Below are 15,351 nucleotides of genomic sequence, written 5' to 3' on the forward strand. Positions count from 1 at the left end.
GTGTCGTAGTAAATATAATTTGTCGTAGTAAATATAAAATGTTATAGATTGGTCTGACTAAAATGTTATGCAAGACCAATTTGTGTTAGGAGCCTGTTTTTAATAAATGCTGTTTTAGGTCAGAGAACAAAGGACAGAGGAGAACACCATATCTTCTCACCAGATGACCTAGTCTTGCAGGAATGCGATAACAGGACAACACCCCCTCTCCGGCCATAAACCACCAGATACTCCCCACCACTTTCTCTTGACACACACCAATATTTCACTTTCACGCACACTCATTCTCAACTCCTCACGAGTTCCCTGGACACACACAAACATTTCATTTGCACGCACACTCATTTTCAACTCCCCTGTCTACTGGTCGGGTGCCAAGGGCAGAGGACTCTGCCGTGCACCAATGGGGCTTCTACTCTGGACAGAGCAGAACCGCCTCCTACGCCTCGGGAACCAATCAAGGGACTAGAAGAAGGACCCCTTCCTTTATGTTACATTGTATAAAGTAATGATGTAAACTCTGTTTATCCATCCTTCTCAACTGTCTCCATAAGAGGCAATTGATTGGGTCCATGCATGTAGCTTGAACAGTACAAGATAACTCTGTGTTTAATAAACTGCCTTTTGCTTAAGCAAATTCCTCTCTGTCTAGCGTCGTTGGTTTGTACTTCCTCTCCTAATTATGTGTTCACCAACAAATGTCAGACGCTTCTCTTGTTTTGTATCGTTCCAGGTTCGTTGTTATTAAACTCACTAACTGCACCTGATTCCTGACTGCCTGCGTCTACGTTACAGAATACTACCTCAACAAATGGAAGCAGCAGTTAATAAAGACATCTCCCAGATGGTCAGTGAACAGGGACACCTACTTCGTCAACACCACGACCAGCTCATTTGGGAACGGCTGTGGATGAGGTCCTCCGCGTTCTTCAACGAGTCAACATTACTCAAGGGGCATCATCTCCAAACAGCGTAGGAGTCTCTGCCACAAGTCGACCCAGCAAGCCAGTACCCCAGCCCATCCAGCAGTCCGTCCTGGTCAGCGATGCCAGATTGTCCCTCCCGGACAAATACAGTGCCTTGCAAAAGTATTCATCCCCCTTGTTGTTTTTCCTATTTTGTTGCATTTCAACCTGTAATTTAAATTGATTTTTATTCGGATTTGATGTAATGGACATACACAAAATAGTCAAAATTGGTGAAGTGAAAAAAAAAAGAAAACTTGTTTCAAAAAAATTTACAAAATAAAAAACGGAAAAATGGTGTGTGCATATGTTTTTTATTTTTTATTTATTTTATTTAACCTTTATTTAACCAGGTAAGCCAGTTGAGAACAAGTTCTCATTTACAACTGCGACCTGGCCAAGATAAAGCAAAGCAGTGCGATAAAAACAACAACACAGAGTTACATATGGGGTAAAACAAAACATAAAGTCAAAAATACAACAGAACATATATATACAGTGTGTGCAAATGTAGCAAGTTATGGAGGTAAGGCAATAAATAGGCCATAGTGCAAAATAATTACAATTTAGTATTAACACTAGAATGATAGATGTGCAAGAGATAATGTGCAAATAGAGATACTGGGGTGCAAATGAGCAAAATAAATAACAATATAGGGATGAGGTAGTTGGGTAGGCTAATTTCAGATGGGCTGTGTACAGGTGCAGTGATCGGTAAGGTGCTCTGACAACTGATGCTTAAAGTTAGTGAGGGAGATAAGACTCTCCAGCTTCAGAGATTTTTTCGTTCCAGTCATTGGCAGCAGAGAACTGGAAGGAATGACGGCCAAAGGAGGTGTTGGCTTTGGGGATGACCAGTGAGATATACCTGCTGGAGCGCATACTACGGGTGGGTGTTGCTATGGTGACCAATGAGCTAAGATAAGGCAGGGATTTGCCTAGCAGTGATTTATAGATGGCCTGGAGCCAGTGGGTTTGGCGACGAATATGTAGTGAGGACCAGCCAACAAGAGCGTACAGGACACAGTGGTGGGTAGTATATGGGGCTTTGTTGACAAAACGGATGGCACTGTGATAGACTACATTCAATTTGCTGAGTAGACTGTTGGAGGCTATTTTGTAAAATTCATCGTCGAAGTCAAGGATCGGTAGGATAGTCAGTTTTACATGTATTCACCCCCTTTGCTATGAAGCCCCTAAATAAGATCTGGTGCAACCAATTACCTCCAGAAGTCACATAATTAGTTAAATAAAGTCCACCTGTGTGCAATCTAAGTGTCACATGATCTGTCACATGATCCCAGTATATATACACCTGTTCTGAAAGGCCCCAGAGTCTGCAACAATACTAAGCAAGGGGCACCACCAAGCAAGCGGCACCATGAAGACCAAGGTGCTCTCCAAACAGATCAGGGACAAAGTTGTGGAGAAGTACAGATCAGGGTTGGGTTATAAAAAAATATCAGAAACTTTGAACATCCCACGGAGCACCATTAAATCCATTATTAAAAAATGGAAAGAATATGGCTCCACAACAAACCTGCCAAGAGAGGGCCACCCACCAAAACTCACGGACCAGGCAAGGAGGGCATTAATCAGAGGCAACAAAGAGACCAAAGATAACCCTGAAGGAGCTGCAAAGCTCCACAGCGGAGATTGGAGTATCTGTCCATAGGACCACTTTAAGCCGTACACTCCACAGAGCTGGGCTTTATGGAAGAGTGGCCAGAAAAAAGCCATTGGTTAAAGAAAAGAATAAGCAAACACGTTTGGTGTTCGCCAAAAGGCATGTGAGAGACTCCCCAAACATATGGAAGAAGGTACTCTGGTCAGACGAGACTAAAATTTAGCTTTTTGGCCATCAAGGAAAACGTTATGTCTGGCACAAACCCAACACCTCTCATCACCCCGAGAACACCATCCCCACAGTGAAGCATGGTGGTGGCAGCATCATGCTGTGGGGATGTTTTTCATCGGCAGGGACTGGGAAACTGGTCAGAATTGAAGGAATGATTGATGGCGCTAAATACAGGGAAATTATTGAGGGAAACCTGTTTCAGTCTTCCAGAGATTTGAGACTGGGACGGAGGTTCACTTTCCAGCAGGACAATGACCCTACGCATACTGCTAAAGCAACACTCGAGTGGTTTAAGGGGAAACATTTAAATGTCTTGGAATGGCCTAGTCAAAGCCCAGACCTCAATCCAATTGAGAATCTGTGGTATGACTTAAAGATTGCTATACACCAGCGGAACCCATCCAACTTGAAGGAGCTGGAGCAGTTTTACATTGAAGAATGGGCATAAATCCCAGTGGCTAGATGTGCCAAACTTATAGAGACATACCCCAAGAGACTTGCAGCTGTAATTGCCGCAAAAGGTGGCTCTACACAGTATTGACTTTGGGGGGGGTGAATAGTTATGCACACTCAAGTTCTCTGTTTTTTGTCTTATTTCTTGTTTGTTTCACAAAATTTTTTATTTTGCATCTTCAAAGTGGTAGGCATGTTGTGTAAATCAAATGATACAACCCCACCAAAAATCCATTTTAATTCCAGGTTGTAAGGCAACAAAATAGGGAAAATGCCAAGGGGGTGAATACTTTCGCAAACCACTGTATGACTGGACTCTATCGAAATGCTGTGGCTTCCTCCTCCAGTGCTCACTCAGAGGGGAGCCTCCACCATGAGAGGGCCAAGGTTGCCATGGTTATTTCTCTGCTGACTGGACGGGCGTTGGAGTGATCCACGGCCGTCTGGGAGAGAGGAGAGGAAAAGCTGGGTTCCTATGAGGGGTTCATGGCTCTGTTCAGGGGGGTCTTCGACCATCCACCAGAGGGTAGAGAGGTGGGTGAGCACCTACTCCAACTACGGCAGGATGGCCAGACCGCGGCGGAGTACGCACTCACCTTTCGGACAGTGGCAGCATCCAGTGGATGGAATGAGATGGCGCTCCGCACCCTTTTCAGAAGAGGATTGCGCGAAGAGGTCCAGACGGAGTTAGCGTTCCGAGACGACAACCTATCCTTGGACGCTCTCATCGTGATGGCCATTCGTCTGGATAACCTACTTCGGGAGCGTCAGTACCCCCATCACTTCTCTCCCTCCTCCATTGATCGTTCTGAGTCAGAGCCTGAACCCATGGAGGTGGGGGCCACACGCCTCTCCGCGGCTGAGTGTCACTGTCGTAGACAGCTGGGGCTCTGTCCATTTTGCGGACAAGAGGGGCACCAGCTTCAACGGTGTCTGGTAGGTTCTAACCGGGGATCCATGAGAGCAGAGGGACAGCCACGTGGACAGCGTGAGTATTTCATCATCATCACTTTCCGTCAAACCTTTCCTAGTATCCATTTCACTGGCTGGCTGTCCTTTATGTTTTGTTTCTACAGCTCTAGTGGACTCCGGTGTCACAAGGAATTTTAATGACCAGGCCCTCGCCTCCTCTCTTAACATCACCTCATACACGCTCTCCTCTCCTTGCCCTTCAGCCCAACATCCCGGAGGTATACTAAGATCTTCGGGAGGTTTTTTACAAGACCCGCGCCACCTGTCTCCCTCCACATCACCCCTGGAATTGTGTCATCGACCTGCTTGCAGGCTCTGCACCTCTGCGCGGTCGCATCTACCCTCTGTCAGTGGCCGAAACCAACGCTATGGAGGAGTACATCCAGGAGGCTCTCCAGCAGGGTTTCATTCGCACGTCCACCTCCCCTGCATCGGCAAGAAGGACGGAGGATTGTGCCCGTGCATCGATTACAGAAATCTGAATTCCATCACCACGAAGTACCGCTACCCTATCCTGTTGGTTCCGGCCGCAATTGAACAACTTTGCGGGGCCGGTTTTTCACCAAGTTGGACATGCTGAGTGCCTAGAATTTGATCCGCATCCGGGAGGGGGATGAATGGAAGACGGCCTTCAGCACGATGTCTGGTCACTATGAGTACTTGGTGATGCCTTTTGGATTAGCCAATGCTCCGTTAATTTCCAGTCATTCGTCAACGAGGTGTTCCTGGACATGCTTGGACGCCAGGTGGTCATGTATATCGACAACATCCTGGTCCTCTCGGCTAATTTGGAGGAGCACAACGCTCACGTCCGAGTAGTCCTGGAACGCCTCCTGGCCAATCCCCTGTACATCAAGGCGGAGAAGTGCCAATTCCATCAGGAGGAAGGTCTCCTTTTTGGGTTACCAGATCGGCCCGCAAGGAGTCATGATGGATGAGAGGAAGGTGGATGCTGTCAGGTCATGGCCAGTCCCAACCACCATTTCGGGGTTACAACGTTTTTTGGGATTTGCCAACTTCTACCGCCAATTCATTAAGAAATGTAGCTCGATCTACTCTCACTTCTCTCCTCAAGGGTGGTCCCCGGAAGTTGGAATGGAATTCTGCAGCTGACAAAGCCTTCCGCCTACTGAAGGGTCATTTTACCTCTGCCCTGTTGCTTAAACATCCAGATCCTACGCTGCCCTTCGTGGTGGAAGCGGACACTTCAGAAGTAGGTGTGGGGGCTGTCCTGTCCCAACGTCAAGGTAATCCACAGAAATTGTATCCATGTGCATATTACTCAAAAAAGCTGTCTCCTGCAGAGAGGAACTATGATGTTGGCGATCGGGAGCTCCTGGCGGTGAAGTTGGCATTAGAGGAGTGGAGACACTGGCTGGAGGGCGCCCAGGACCCATTTCTCATCCTCACCGACCATCGGAACCTGGAGTACATACGGACAGCGAGGCGACTGATCCCGCGCCAAGCCAGGTGGGCCCTTTTCTTCACCAGATTCGATTTTTATTCTGACATATTGCCCTGGTTAAAAAACTTCAAAGCCGATGTCCCGTCTCTACGATTTGGAGAGGTTCCTGTCTTGAGTGCACCAATAACCACGCCTTCTCGAGTCGTAGCCCCCGTGTTCTGGGACGTAGATGTGGACATTCGCCAGGCCCTGGAGAGGAACCTGCACCTGCCACCTGTCCACAGCTGTCGTCGCTGGACATCCAGGTATTACCCGCACCATTCAGTCCATCTTTGGAAAGTACTGGTGGCCCACCTTGGTGCAGGACGTCACTCAATATGTCAACTCCTGTTCCGTATGTGCCCAATCCAAATCCCCCCGGAAGGCTCCAGCAGGGAAACTCCTTCCCGTACCTCAGCATCCCTTGTCTCATCTGTTTATTGACTTTGTCACTGATCTCCCCTCTTCTGATGGTTTTACCACCATTTTGGTGATAGTGGACAAATTCTCTAAATCATGCCATTTCATCCTTCTCTCTGGTCTCCCTACCACTCTCCAGGTTGCTGAAGCACTGTTTCAGCAGGTCTTCTGGCACTTCGAAATCGTCTCCGATCGTGGCCCCCAATTCACATCACGTGTATGGAAGGCTTTCATGGAGAAGCTGGGGGTCACAGTCAGCTTCACTTCCGGGTACCGGCCCCAGTCTAACGGGCAGGTGGAGAGGATGAACCAGGAGCTGGGGAAGTTCCTGAGGAGCCACTGCCAGGACTGGCAGGGGGAGTGGGCCCGATTCCTTCCTTGGGCTGAATACGCCCAGAATTAATTGCGAAGGGCTGACTCCCTTCCAGTGTGTTCTGGGTTATCAGCCAGCCCTGGCTCCCTGGACTCCGAGCCAGACCGAAGCTCCTGCGGTGGACGAGTGGTTCAGGCACGCAGAAGAGGTATGGAACGATGCCCACGTGAGACTCCAGTGCGCCATCTGCCGTCAGAAAGAGCAGGCAGATTGCCATTGCAGTGAGGCTCCCATGTTCCATCCTGGTGATCGCGTCTGGTTCTCCACCAGGAACCTCCCGCTCTGCCTGCCCTGTAAGAAGCTGAGTCCCCGGTTTGTGGGGCCATTCAAGGTTCTCTGGAGGCTCAACAAGGTAATTTACAGAATACAACTCCCCACTTACTACCGGATCACACCATCTTTTCATATTTCCCTTCTCAGGCTGGTGGTTCCTGGTCCCCTGGCTGATGTCATCCCCCACGACACCCCTCCACCTCCCTTGGACGTCGAGGGGAGCCCCTCCTATGCCGTCAGATCACTCCTGGACTCCCAATATCGTGGGGTTTGGCTCCAGTACCTACACACACCTGGCAACCATCATTACACACACCTGCGTCTCATCATCAGTCACACCTGGACTTCATTACTCCTTTTATTACCTACCCTTTATTGAGCACTCTTTTGTTATCAGTCAGCAGGTAGTATTGGTCGTGTTTCCATGTCAGACGTTTCTCTTGTTTTGTATCGTTCCATGTTTGTTGTTATTAAACTCACTAACTGCACCTGCTTCCTGACTCCCTGCAGTCGTGTGCTGTGCATCAAAGGTTTCCTGTCTGTCAAGCCAAAAAATGTATACAGTGAGTCTAAGCAGTTAACAGACACGATCCCTCAAGTACATAAACTAAGTGTGCATTCCAAACCAGATTTCATTTTGGCTCAAGAGAAAAAACACAACTTCTCTCCTCACTTGACACAAGGACTTCAGGATGAGACAGCATCCTCAGCAGGGATTGTGGGAGAGGTCTTGGCAGAGGCTGGTAATCAGGGCCTGCCCGCCCATTAGGCAGGATTAGGAGGCCCCCTACAGTGGCAGATTGATGAGGGCGGAATTTTCTGAGCTAAACTGACCAAGACTCACCTCCAACAACACATAAAACCTCACATAATTCTGCCCAAAAACAATGACAATTTCTCTCACCCAGTGGCATATGGGCTATTTAGGTGTGCGCAGATGTCACCTGTGATAAGCTGTGCCCACTTTGACAAAAGCAGGGGCGCAAAATATTTTGCTTGTCCATGCCAAGCGCGCCTCTCCAGAGTGCTGTTGGAGAGATGCATCGCTGCGCCGCTCCACCAACGTTCCATCAAAAAACCATCTAACATAAATCATGTAGACTATAGCCTATGGTAGAATGAGTATATGGCCTTTTCTGTAGCCTTCAGGCTGGAGATCAAATTTGTGACAATGTCATGAGACAGACACTTTTTAAATCATGCATGTTTCTCAGATCAAATAGCCTAACCTAAATGGTGCCCAATCAAATACAAAATGTACTTCGATGTGAATATGGCATGTTAACAAACATAATATCCTGAAAACAGGACAGGTCAAAGTAAAATAGAAAATATGGAATGGAAAATCAGGCTACTCACAACTGCTGTCCAGGAGTTTCACCCTGTATATCTGTACATTTTTGACGAGATGATCATAGCGAAAAAATAAAATATTTCTGCATTTCCTACTGTGTAAACACATTGATTCTCATTGCAAATAGGCTCAGGATAACTACTGATCAGTGGAGGCTGCTGAGGGGAGGACGGCTCATAATAAAGGCTGGAACGGAGTCAATGGAATGGCATCAAACACGTTTGATGTATTTGATACCATTATACTTACTCCACTCCAGCCATTAACAAAAGCCCATCCTCCCCAATTAAGGTGTCACTAGCGTCCTGTGCTCCTGATAAAGTTGGGTAGCTGATATTCAGAGCTTAAATAGCCAAAATGATTAGGAATCAGGACTAATAAAGCCAAGCCAACTGCCTGTTTTACAAACGGTAGGCCTACCACATGGATGGGCATTCATAACATTCCATTATGGCTGACACTGTAGGCTACTCCCCAGGAAGCACGGACCCACGCTGACGTCTTTTGGACATCTTGTTTTGGTCCTGTCTGGACCAGCTGTCTTTAAAAAAAAAAAATTTTTGGTGCAGTCCGGACCGGCCTTGATGTCTATAATTGGTTCAGATTTGGTCTGGTCCGGACCGGCCTTGACTTGGCCCAAATATTTGAATGGACCAAATCTGAACCAATCATAGTCACAAGTCACAAGTTTGGACAGCACAGTGCAGCACAGCAGGGTACAGTACAGTGCAGTAAAGAAAAGTACAGTACAGTACAGTACATTACAGTACAGTAAAGAAAAGTATAGTTCAGTACAGCACAGTAGAGTATAGTACAGTATAATGTACTGTATTGTACCATGCTTTTCTCTAATGTACTCTACTCAAGACGTCTTTTCAACTTTCATTAAGAACCTAAAATGAACCTAACTTCAGCGTCTGGAAAAATAGGTATTTTCAACATCATTTTGCTTACTGGGACTATTCTAGTTTCGCGAGGGTATAGGAGGAGGGCGTCATTTTTGTTTTGTTTTTGTCTCGCTTTTGGCGGCAGAACGGCCAGGACCTGCTGGTGACAGGTGCTATTCACTCCACATGCAAGATTCACTCTTCAGGTCTGTGTGAGAAACACTAACCCACATTATCAAACAACCAGCTCGAGGAATAAACGTATCAATTCACCACATGCTGTGCTGTGAAAATCTCCCTAACAATACAGCATTGTCACATCTCATCTTTTACCTCACAAAGTGTTGTCTGACTGCTTCAGCCACACAACATACTAATCCTGAGATCTTCTCTAAATTGACAGGGTGAATGGATTTGAAACAGCATTTGGGACAATGGCGGGCAGTAAAACAGGTTGTGTCAACTCACCTCGCCAAATTCTGGCTCTGTGAAGGAGTGTAGCAGAGACGAGCAGCAGGCATTCATGAAACTACAATTATGGACATAGTGACAGCCTAAACAGGATAGTCTGAGCTACATGAACTCAACTGGTATTAACATGCATGTGAGTATGGGACACAGGAACTCAGTCGGAGTCACAACTTACTGTTGACAGTTATAATAGTAGAATAAACAAGGTGCAATTTCAAATTTGGTTGTGCATCAGCAGTTTGACTGTTGTTATGTCAGTCACTGACAGTCAATCAACTATCCCATGACGGTTACACTTTTTTTTAGATTGGTAAATTAGTCTACAGTCTAAACTTGTATTAATCATGGTTGAATTACCGACTGGGGGACCCCATTGATTTTGTTAGTCACTCTCACTCAGATATCATATAAAAAACTGCAGACATTTCTTTCCACCCTATGGCAAAATGTGTAGAATTGCAGGAAATTAGCTGTAGATTTTCTCTGCCACTGTGGCCCCTCATTATGAGTTCAGATTATTTTGTGGTCCATATCTCCATCAAAGTTGCCCATCCGCCATCCCTGCTATAGAGTATCACCATTAAGCTGATCCATGACATACAGTACTTATTATTATAGTCAACAGCTGTTAACTTCACATACACGGTCATACAGCAGACCTTAAAACACCACTTTCACAAATCTCACGACTATTCCAACAAGAACAAGATCAAACTCTTGCTTGTATACACAGGAGACACAAGCACTATCCAGATTCTCCCTGCTAGTTTACCCTATTATTATTATTATTATTAGTCTGTCAGAGGAATGCTGGAAATGATAAACAATTGTAAATTCAGCTAGAGCAGGTATGTCCATATGAATTCCATCTTCTTTAGATCTAATTGGGTGGGAAGCTGGGAAATATTTAAATAATTAAATGTAATTATGTAGCCCTCAGTAAACAACAAGTGAGCATAAGATTATATACATAATTTACCTGATACCAACCATTATATATTTCATAAAAACAGACCACTCTTTTCCACACAACATGGGAAAACCCCTGGCTGTGCTGGCAGGCTGGCACTCAGTAGCCTACGCAGTTTAACAGATTGGCCTCTGAACTCCATGTAATGCAGCATTAACGTTTGCATCCTGACTCACATTTTTGTTTACTCTTAAACACCGCCACTCCCTTGTTAGAACCTGGACAAATGTAAAAAATAAATAAAAATCAGACAGGGTGACAAATGCTTTTAGTAACCATGGAAACAGTGAGAGGAATGGTACATGTGTCCCGTAAAAGACATGTAAACCAACGTTCCTAGAATCTAGGCCAAGTGGGAGTAATACTGTGAGGAGAGTAGTCTACATGTAATATGTTCTAAAGAAACAAACAGTATGTCGGAAGAACCATTAGGCCATGTAAGAGCACTTATCCGTGTGATTGGCTGATGGCTATGGGTTTGTCAGTAGCACTGTAGGTGGTTATGAATGTGCCAAGCACTAAAACCACACAGTCAGCCTGAAGACATAAACACAGTAATGAGCTACAGTAGCAAACCTAATCACAACAAGGTCAAGTGCAGTGGTCTCCGATAGAAAGGAGACTAGAAAAAACAAGAGCACTGGAGAAAAGGAGACATGACGTAAATAAGATGCAGTCCAATGTTTGCCTGCTGACTCACACTAAAGTATTCTGCTGCTCTGTCATTCGCTATATACTTTAGTCTGAGACTGCCATCATTGAAGTCGTTTGTGGTGACGAGGGGCACCAGGGGCATTGTACAAAACAAAGTCATCAGCGATTGGATTGTCTCTAACCAATCAGAGAATCAAAGCCAAAGTCAAATTTTCAAGGCGCCGCTTTACCCACGTGTGTTCTGACTCTGGCCCAACCAGACAGCCCCTAATGTGTTCACATTCGGTAAAGGGTCGGGGAGGTACTCAGATCTAGGCTCATTGCGGAGAAGAAACTAACGTCCGTGGGCGGGGCGTGGCGTTTGGCCAGAGCAAGGAGTCTGGGTGGCCAGGCAAGTCCATTGTGCCCTGCGATGTAAAGAGCAACAGCTGGAAAACCCCTACAGGTGGAAGATGGATCCTGCCCCAAAGCAGTCTCTCAGGGCTTGGAGCAGACTACATACATTTACTAACAGCCAGGATAAGCTTCACTCAGTTAATGATCACTGTAAATCAGTGAGCCATGAGGACATAACAGAGAAAACCTCAAAATGAACATTAAAGCACCACAGACAGCACCCACATTGGACTATACACTCAATGGGCTGTTTATTATGTACACCAACCACCCTGTTCACGAAAATGGACAGTGAGTCACGTGGCCGTGGCTTTGCTATATAAAGCAGGCAGACAGGCATTGAGGTATTCAGTTACTGTTCAATTGACTCTTAGAATGGGCAAAACTAGTGACCTAAGCGACTTTGAGCATGGTATGATTGTCGATGCAAGGCATGCCGGATCCAGTAGCTCAGAAACGTCCGCCCTCCTTGGCTTTTCACACACGACAGTGTCTAGGGTTTACCGACAATGGTGCGACAAACAAAAAACATCCAGTCAGCGGCAGTCCTGTGGGCGAAAAAACAGCTTGTTAATGAGAGAGGTCGAATGAGAATGGCAAGAATTGTGCAAGCTAACAGGCAGGCCACAAACAGACAAATAACATTGCAGTACAACAGTGGTGTGCAGAACGGCATCTCCAAATGCACAACTCGTCGATCCTTGTCACGGATGGGTTATGCAGTAGACGACCACAGCGGGTTCCACTCCTATCAGCTAAAAACAAGAAGAAGTGTCTCCAATGGACACACGATCTGACTAGACAATTGAGGAGTGGGAAAACATCGCCTGGAACATGACAGCGAGTTCAGTTTCCTTGAGTGACCTGCGCAGTCCCCAGAACTCAACCCAATAGAGCATGTTTGGGATGAGAGAACGGCTGTTCTCAGCATGAATGTACAGTGGGGAGAACAAGTATTTGATACACTGCCGATATTGCAGGTTTTCCTACTTACAAAGCATGTAGAGGTCTGTAATTTGTATCATAGGTACACTTCAACTGTGAGAGACGGAATCTAAAACAAAAATCCAGAAAATCACATTGTATGATTTTTAAGTAATTGATTTTCATTTTATTGCATGACATAAGTATTTGATACATCAGAAAAGCAGAACTTAATGTTTGGTACAGAAACCTTTGTTTGCAATTACAGAGATCATACGTTTCCTGTAGGTCTTGACCAGGTTTGCACACACTGCAGCAGGGATTTTGGCCCACTTTTCCATACAGACCTTCTCCAGATCCTTCAGGTTTCGGGGCTGTCGCTGGGCAATACGGACTTTCAGCACCCTCCAAAGATTTTCTATTGGGTTCAGGTCTGGAGACTGGCTAGGCCACTCCAGGACCTTGAGATGCTTCTTACGGAGCCACTCCTTAGTTGCCCTGGCTGTGTGTTTCGGGTCGTTGTCATGCTGGAAGACCCAGCCATGACCCATCTTCAATGCTCTTACTGAGGGAAGGAGGTTGTTGGCCAAGATCTCGCGATACATGGCCCCATCCATCCTCCCCTCAATACGGTGCAGTCGTCCTGTCCCCTTTGCAGAAAAGCATCTCCAAAGAATGATGTTTCCACCTCCATGCTTCACAGTTGGGATGATGTTCTTGGGGTTGTACTCATCCTTCTTCTTCCTCTAAACACGGCGAGTGGAGTTTAGACCAAAAAGCTCTATTTTTGTCTCATCAAACCACATGACCTTCTCCCATTCCTCCTCTGGATCATCCAGATGGTCATTGGCAAACTTCAGACGGGCCTGGAAATGCGCTGGCTTGAGCAGGGGGACCTTGCGTGCGCTGCAGGATTTTAATCCATGACGGCGTAGTGTGTTACTAATGGTTTTCTTTGAGACTGTGGTCCCAGCTCTCTTCAGGTCATTGACCAGGTCCTGCCGTGTAGTTCTGGGCTGATCCCTCACCTTCCTCATGATCATTGATGCCCCACGAGGTGAGATCTTGCATGGAGCCCCAGACCGAGGGTGATTGACCGTCATCTTGAACTTCTTTCATTTTCTAATAATTGCGCCAACAGTTGTTGCCTTCTCACCAAGCTGCTTGCCTATTGTCCTGTAGCCCATCCCAGCCTGTGCAGGTCTACAATTTTATCCCTGATGTCTTTACACAGCTCTCTGGTCTTGGCCATTGTGGAGAGGTTGGAGTCTGTTTGATTGAGTGTGTGGACAGGTGTCTTTTATACAGGTAACGAGTTCAAACAGGTGCAGTTAATACAGGTAATGAGTGGAGAACAGGAGGGCATCTTAAAGAAAAACTAACAGGTCTGTGAGAGCCGGAATTCTTACTGGTTGGTAGGTGATCAAATACTTATGTAATGCAATAAAATGCAAATTAATTACTTAAAAATCATACAATGTGATTTTCTGGATGTTTGTTTTAGATTCCGTCTCTCACAGTTGAAGTGTACCTATGATAAAAATTACAGACCTCTACATGCTTTGTAAGTAGGAAAATCGGCAAAATCGGCAGTGTATCAAATACTTGTTCTCCCCACTGTATCACCGTCCAGTCTGCAGCAACTGAGTGATGCCATTGCGTCAGCATGGACCAACATCCCTGTGGAACGTTTCCGACACTTTGTAGAATTCCCCGAAGAATTCAGGCTGTTCTGGAGGCAAACGGGGGGTTCGAACCGGTACTAGATGGGTGTACCTAATAACCTGGCCGCTGAGTGTACATCTCTCAGTGTGGTATGTTCATATAGCAACCTGTTGTATCTTTACTCATGGATCTTGGGTTGCAAGGAGAAAGAAAAATCAGTATTCATCGACAGACAGGCACAGATTAAGATGGTCAATGAACAAAAAGGTTGATTATGATGATGCAAGAGGGAGGTTTGACACCTTACAGGGACTCCTGTAGCTCAGTTGGTAGAGCATGGCGCTTGCAACGGCAGGGTTGTGGGTTCGATTCCCACGGGGGGCCAGTATGAAAAATGTATGCACTCACTAACTGTAAGTCGCTCTGGATAAGAGGGTCTGCTAAAATGACAATAAAAAAATAAAAAAATGCTATATGAATGTCTCATCAACAGGACAAAATAAAGATTGTTACTATGAGTAAAGAATTAAGCACTCCATAAAAGAATCCCACACGTTGTTATCGAACGGAGTCACAGCACAACAAGAACTTATGGACCCATTGTGTCAATTGATCTATCTTTCTTTGTAAATTATAGAGGAAAGAGAGCATACAAACACTGAAAATTGATAGATTTAATTTCATCTGGGACTGAAACTGACATATACCTAGTAATACCATAGAGACTTTCTATCGATCCAAAAGTGCAGTCTGGGGAAGATTTCAGAGGATCATGTGTATTTTGTGGGAAGCTAGATGATATTTCTTAATGTTAGGAGGTGACAGGGTGGATCAGTTTGTTCCTTTGTCTTGTCTGGAAAGATTCAGCAGATGGCCTGTTTCTGAAAGACAGAGATATGCCATCTCACCACCTGTAACACTGATATAATTGCCACGCCAAGCTCAGGTTTGGACTACTACCACAAACTACCCCCAAACACCCCCAAAATACACTACCAGTCAAATGTTTGGACAAACCTACTCTTTCAACGGTTTTTCTTTATTTTGTAATTTTTTTTACATTGTAGAATAATAGCGAAGACATCAAAACTATGAAATAACACATAGGGAATCATGTAGTAACGAAAAAAGTGTTAAACAAATCAAAATATATTTTATATTTGAGATTCTTCAAATAGCCACCCTTTGCCTTGATGACAGCTTTGCACACTCTTGGCATTCTCTTAACCAGCTTCATGAGGTAGTCACCTGGAATGCATTTCAATTAACAGG

This window comes from Coregonus lavaretus (genome assembly GCF_964263955.1).
Source record: "Coregonus lavaretus genome assembly, chromosome: 4".
Taxonomy (NCBI): Eukaryota; Metazoa; Chordata; class Actinopteri; order Salmoniformes; family Salmonidae; genus Coregonus; species Coregonus lavaretus.